This window comes from Malus sylvestris, chromosome 2 (assembly GCF_916048215.2).
Source record: "Malus sylvestris chromosome 2, drMalSylv7.2, whole genome shotgun sequence".
NCBI lineage: Eukaryota > Viridiplantae > Streptophyta > Magnoliopsida > Rosales > Rosaceae > Malus > Malus sylvestris.
This window is the reverse complement of record NC_062261.1, coordinates 28377857-28384065: the sequence shown is the minus strand read 5'-3', so window position 1 is coordinate 28384065 and position 6209 is coordinate 28377857. Positions and strand designations below refer to the sequence as shown.

General features: G+C 38.2%; 1 pseudogene; it reads left to right on the top strand.

The window, feature by feature from the left end:
* Positions 1–409: 409 nt before the first annotated feature.
* On the top strand, positions 410–4003 carry LOC126586566 (DAR GTPase 2, mitochondrial-like; annotated as a pseudogene).
* Positions 4004–6209: the final 2206 nt, after the last annotated feature.

Below are 6209 nucleotides of genomic sequence, written 5' to 3'. Positions count from 1 at the left end.
CATCTTCACTTGTTTAAATTATCTCCCATTTTCACTTTTCGACATCGTTAAGCTTCTTTTATGTGAAATCTAATTTCAATACTAGATGTCCTTGGCATATGATGTAATTTGGAATGAAAGGATGAATATGACCTCTCCATATGATAGTCAAGCGAGTTTATTTAACGGAAGACTAACGAAAGTTTGGATTTGGACCTCAATTGCTAACAGGGCTCACCACGAGGGTTTAATTAACAACTTTATTTACCACGAGAGTCACATTGAAAGTGTCGTATCACCACAGGGACCACAAAATAAATTTGGCCTAAATATGACACGTTTCATTTAATCTCAATATCTCATGGATATTAATATTGTGAAAATTAAACTAACATTATCCGAAAGATTTTTACTATAGAAGAGCGTCAAAACCAACATATAAGGGTGGGTTCCTGTTGCCCACGTCTAAAACTCGCAAAATAACGGTATTTCAAACTCGAAGCGAAATGGCAACGGCTACTTTGGCAAGACAAATAGGCAGAGCTATTACAAACAGCACAAGCAAGGGAAACGGATGGTTCAACCCTCACATCACATGGCTGCTGCTTCTTGCGCCATTGCCGAACGGATCTCATTGGTTGATCTCGTTCTCCAAGTCAGAGACGCAAGGGTAATGCGTAATTGTGATTCAAAGTATTTGTCAAGCACGCACTGCAACTGTTTGATGAAATGCCCGCCTCACGTACTGTAGCCTCTTTTTCTTTCTTAGGATTTCTATGTTTAAGCTCTGGATTTGTGACTTTTAGCCCTTTAATTGTAAAAAAGTAGTGCAACCTGTGTATCTGGCTTTCAAGTTTGCTTAATTTGTTTGGTTGACAAAATTGCTTCATTGACCGCAGAATTTTATACAATTTTCTTTTATGAAGTTTACTTCTACACTACCAGTTTAAGCTTATTGTATAACTTACTTTTATGGAGCAATAATTTTTTGTCGAAGTTTTCATTCATTACTCGGTTTTTGGTTAATCTGGAGTGGAGGAACCATATGGTTTGCTTACTTTTGAAACATATCTTTCGTAATGGATTTTTCCATTTGAAAGTAATTTTTTAGCTTTGAAGTTGGCTCTTTACTCCTTACTTCTTTAGCGAATAAAAACAAAGAAAAAGAAAAATTGAGTTGAAATATTCTCCAGGAGAAATAAAAAGTTTGTTTGAAATCTTAAATGGGAATATTACATAAGTGGTTTCAGAAATGCTAATTCAACAGTGATAGCATCATTTCACATACTTCCTTTTTTTATCTTTTCTGCTTTATGAAAAGAATTGCACTAAATATGATCTGAACCACGAATAATTCAATAATACTACTTTTAGATTCCATTGTCGTCGGAGTTTGACCAACTAAGGAACCATACACCACTCTTAAAGAGAATAATACTGTTCAATAAGATGGACCTTGCGAACCCTTCTCAACTGAAGGTGAGCATTTCTTCAGCTGCTTTATTTCTATTCATGTTATATTTATAGGACAAATTACTGAATAAAAAAGGTCGTACCCAGTGCACAAGGCTCCCGCTTTACGCAGGGTCTGGGAGAGGTGAATGTCGGCTAGCCTTACCCCCATTTATGGAGAGGCTGCTCAGCATGAAATATTGTAAGATAGGTCAATTGACTTTTAACTGAGGCTGATGCTTCTTTCCTTTTGCTTTTACTACGGTGTTGAGAGATTGTGTATACCTGTTCCTAAAAACCATTTTCATTTCTACTTTTCTATTAATTTCATATTTTGTTTAATTTGTAGGACTGGATGAAGTACTTTAAACAAAATAATCGTGTTTCGTATGGGGTCAATGCCCATAATAACGAGAGCATTCAGCAGGTAAAATGTAATTACCATGCTTGTTTGTAATAACTTTTGTTAAATGCATTTTCATTAGAGGAAGAAGAAATTGAAAGATGGAAAGCAATCACACTTTTCATTTTCTATATTGCTAGTTGTTTCCATCTATCTATTTATCTGGACCAACTTTGCGATGACCACACTGTGCTGGAACTGGAGGGGGAGAAGTGAGGTTTTGTTTTTTTTCTTTTCTAATTTTCGGCAGAGAAAAATGACTTTTTAACTGAAACTTTGACTAAAAGACTGGACATAAGTGTCTGTTTCTGAAACCTGAAAGGTTGTGGTGGAATAGGTGCAGAATTCTCAGAAGGTAATGAAATGTACCCCACTTCTATAACCAAAATGTAGTAGGAAAGTCAATTGTGTGATCTCGGTTTGATGGGATGCCAAAACAGTCTAAAACATTTGGGGCACTCAAAATAATGATCAGCATTTTCTTGTTCTGTTCTACTTCACTGGAATTCACGTGTGCTTGGTGATCATTGGCATGTGAACTCTTACATACTATTAAATTGAAACATTTATAGGTTTTTCCAAGAATATCCATACACAGCAGAACGATATGCTTTTTTGGTTCTTGATTTTTTGTCCCTAGATTAATTTTTCAGTTTGCTGGATATTGAGGACAGTTTACTTCTTACAGTTGTTGAACTTTTTGCAAGCTCAAGTAAGAAAATTGAAGAAAGCTGATCACTGCCATACCACAACAATATTGCTAGTTGGAATTCCTAATGTTGGAAAGTCAGCCGTTGCCAACTCTTTGCATCGAATTGGGAGGATTAGTGCAGCAGGTACCTCTTTATATCATAATCATTCAATTTTCTTTTCTGGGAGTGTTTAGCTGGAAATAATCACAAAAACTTCATTTTCATTTATTACGTATCAGTACAAGTTGAATAAATTATATACTTGATTGGACATTGGTTGTATTGTAGAGAAGGGAAAGTTGAAGTGTGCTACAGTGAGTCCACATCCTGGTGGGACAAAAAATATAAGCAGCTTGAAGGTTTGTAGACTATGTCTTTTAATTTTAACATTGTATTCTGTATATTAGTAGCTGCTTACGGCATTCAGTATTTCATTACAGATTGCAAGCCACCCCAATATTTACGTGTTGGACAACCCAGGTGTTTTGCCTCCACATATTTTGGACATGATGTCTGCACCAAGCTAGCCTTGACAGGTACGAGCATTACGGATAGTTTATTTTAGCTTCACTTGGTTCAAAAGGGTTTCTGTTGCTGGTGTAATACCATCTCTCCTGTGAAGAGGACAAATAGAGTTACTTGCCATACACTCTTACTGCAGAATGACTGATATGAGTGAAAATTATGACTTTTTTAAGATGCTCTGTTCATCTGTTTGCATTTCCAAATGCAGGAACGATTCAAGATTGTTTTGCTGGGGAGAAAGAAATGGCTCAGTATTTTCTGGCTATCTTGAACAGGAGTGACGAATACAAGAAATGGGCAAAGTTCTCCAACAACGAGAATGAGGGATCACTTGCAAATAAGTAGCCAGCCTAGGTGACGTTAATTGTCACCAGGACGAGATTGTCCTGTATCCGGGAGTTGTGAACCAGTATCTAGGCGGTATGATTTCTTTATATTGAAAATACATTGTGATATATGGATATCATACCATTTCCAAGATACCGGTTCACTACTCCATGGAGACAGACATTATTAGAATACCAAAGAGACATTAGATAATGGCACTGCTGTCGTACACACTTATCAAGACAATTAGGGCCAACGGAACCGCAATCATAGAAACTTAGGAGCAAGCCATGTAGGAAAATAGCAAACCCGTAGTCATGTCAATGACATTAACCACCAATAAGACATATTACCCTTGTTTATTCAAATACTTCAATCACATGGTGCCTTAGTCGGGTATGTCTCGAGAATTCCAATGCCACAAGGCAAGTCTGTTATGCTAGTGTGAGTGTAGTGATTGCACCGTTTCCATTACCAATCTGGTAATGCTAGTTAATATTATTTTGTTGGATATCGTGGAATTCCACGTAATCCTTATGGTCAGCCCTACTAGCAAACATCAGAAACTGAAGGACAAATTAATCCTTGCTGCAAAGGTGAAACATTTATTGAGAAAAGTTGTTAAGGCTTATTAGTGTGGAAATGTCCCACATTGACTGTATCAATGACAAAAGAAGAATTTAAATACCCTAATCTCACTTCAACTAATACCGAGGTCTTTTGTAATAAAACCCAACATCTGACGGATTGTGCAGGTGGTTATTACCAAGTTGGGGACAGTATCGGTGTTGTTAGAAGTGGGTCGTATGACCTGTCTCTCTTATAATTCTACATGGTATCAGAGCCAGGGAGCGGCCCCGTACCGTACTGCCACGTGATGGGTGGGTCATTTTGGCCCCGCGCGATGATGGTGGGTCCCTTGGCCCCGCGTGTAAGGTGAGTCCACTTGGCTCCACGTAGTTGTCAATGTGTGGATCTCCCACATGTGACCTGCTAATTGGGTCCCACGTGAGGGGGTGTGTTGAAATGTCCCACATCGACAGTATCAATGACAAAAGAAGAGTTTAAATACCCTAATCCCACTCCAACTAATACTGAGGTCTTTTGTAATAAAACCCCACACCTGACGGATTGTGCAGGTGGTAATTACCAAGTTGGGGACAGTATCGGTGTTGCTGGAAGTAGGTCGTATGGCCCGTCTCTCTTATAATTCTACAATTAGCGCTTGTTGTAAAGGAAGACGACAATCTGGTATAGCTGGAAATTATGAACCTAGTTAAACTAAATTCGTGACGTCATTCCTAAATATCTACCTGTGATACCACTAGATTGAGGTGTGAGAAGCACCATTGATCTACGTCTAAGTATAAAACCTATTTTCCTTGATCATTCATCGTAGAAACCTCTGCTTCCATTCTTGAAGAGCAAAGACCGAACCTTAAAATTGTACATTGTTTACTAGCAATTCAATTGGGTGGCGATTAAAAACCGTTAAACCATGCCTCGAATTGATGATCTCTACAACCAACTCTATAGAACCCGAGCTTTCTTTGAGATTGATCTGAAGTTTGGTTGCAACCAGTTGAAGATCAGAAATGATGATGTTCCTAAGACTACGTTCAGGACTCAACATGTTCATTGTGAGTTCCTCGTGATGTCATGCGGGTTGACGAATGCTCCAACATTGTTCATGAACCTAACGGACGGTGCATTTCGCCTATGTCCCGAAAGATTCGGGATAACCTTATTGAGAACTTCCTTGTTTACTCCAATAATGAAGTCAAACTTTCTAAACACCGATGATTTAATCTAAAGCAATTTCAAGGTGAATCAGCTTTAACTAAATTCCCTAAATGCCAGTTTTGCTTAGATCATGTTTCTTTTTGGGAGACATGAGCTCAGCAGACGACATTCTTGTTAATCCCCTAAAATGTTGTAGTTGTAGAAAAATTGGAAACCCCTACAAGGTTTTGCGAGATACTAGGTATCTTTGGTCTTGTCAATTACCATTGACGTTATGTGCTAACTTTCTCTACCTTAGCCTTATTTCTTACAAGTTGACCAGGAAAGAAGTTAGTTTCATTTGAGAGGTGAATTTGATTAAGTTTCTAACAATTGAGATGTTGTCTCTTACCGACAATCATTCTTACACTTCTTGATGACACCAATAATTTTGAAATCTACAGTGATACTTCACTGAAAGATCTGGCTGCATGCTGATGCAGCATAGTAAGGTAACCACTTATGCCTTCCGACAGTTGCAGTTGAAGCCACATGGAGTGAACTATCTTACCTACGACTTAGAGTTGACAACTACTGCCTTTATGCTAGAAATCTTGATGGCGGTTTCTCTATGGAAAAACTTGCCAAAATCTTCATCGACTCCCTTAAACCTCTCAAATACATCTTCATAGGAATGAGCTTGATTGTAGATGGCGATGATGGAGAAATTAATCAATGTCTACGATTGCACCATTGTGTACTACCCCGGTTGTGTAAACGTAGTTAATGACGACCTCGGCAGAAAAAGCACATGGATGACTCAGCCGTTATGTTCTATTTCAGTTATAACTCACGAATATTGATGTGATGTTACTTATTGATCATCATGGAACCTTGTTAGCTAATTTTCCAAGTTCGACCCTTCCTTTTTTAACTTGGGATGAAAAATGAGATTGCTTAGGCATTAAGCAAGAACTTGATTTGTCAACTAGTCAAAGCACGATGAAAGAAATCGTTCGAGTTGTTACAGTCATTCCTTATATCCGGATGGATACAAGAGAATATCACCATGGACGTCATGTGCGAGGTCACCCCGTACATGTGGAGAC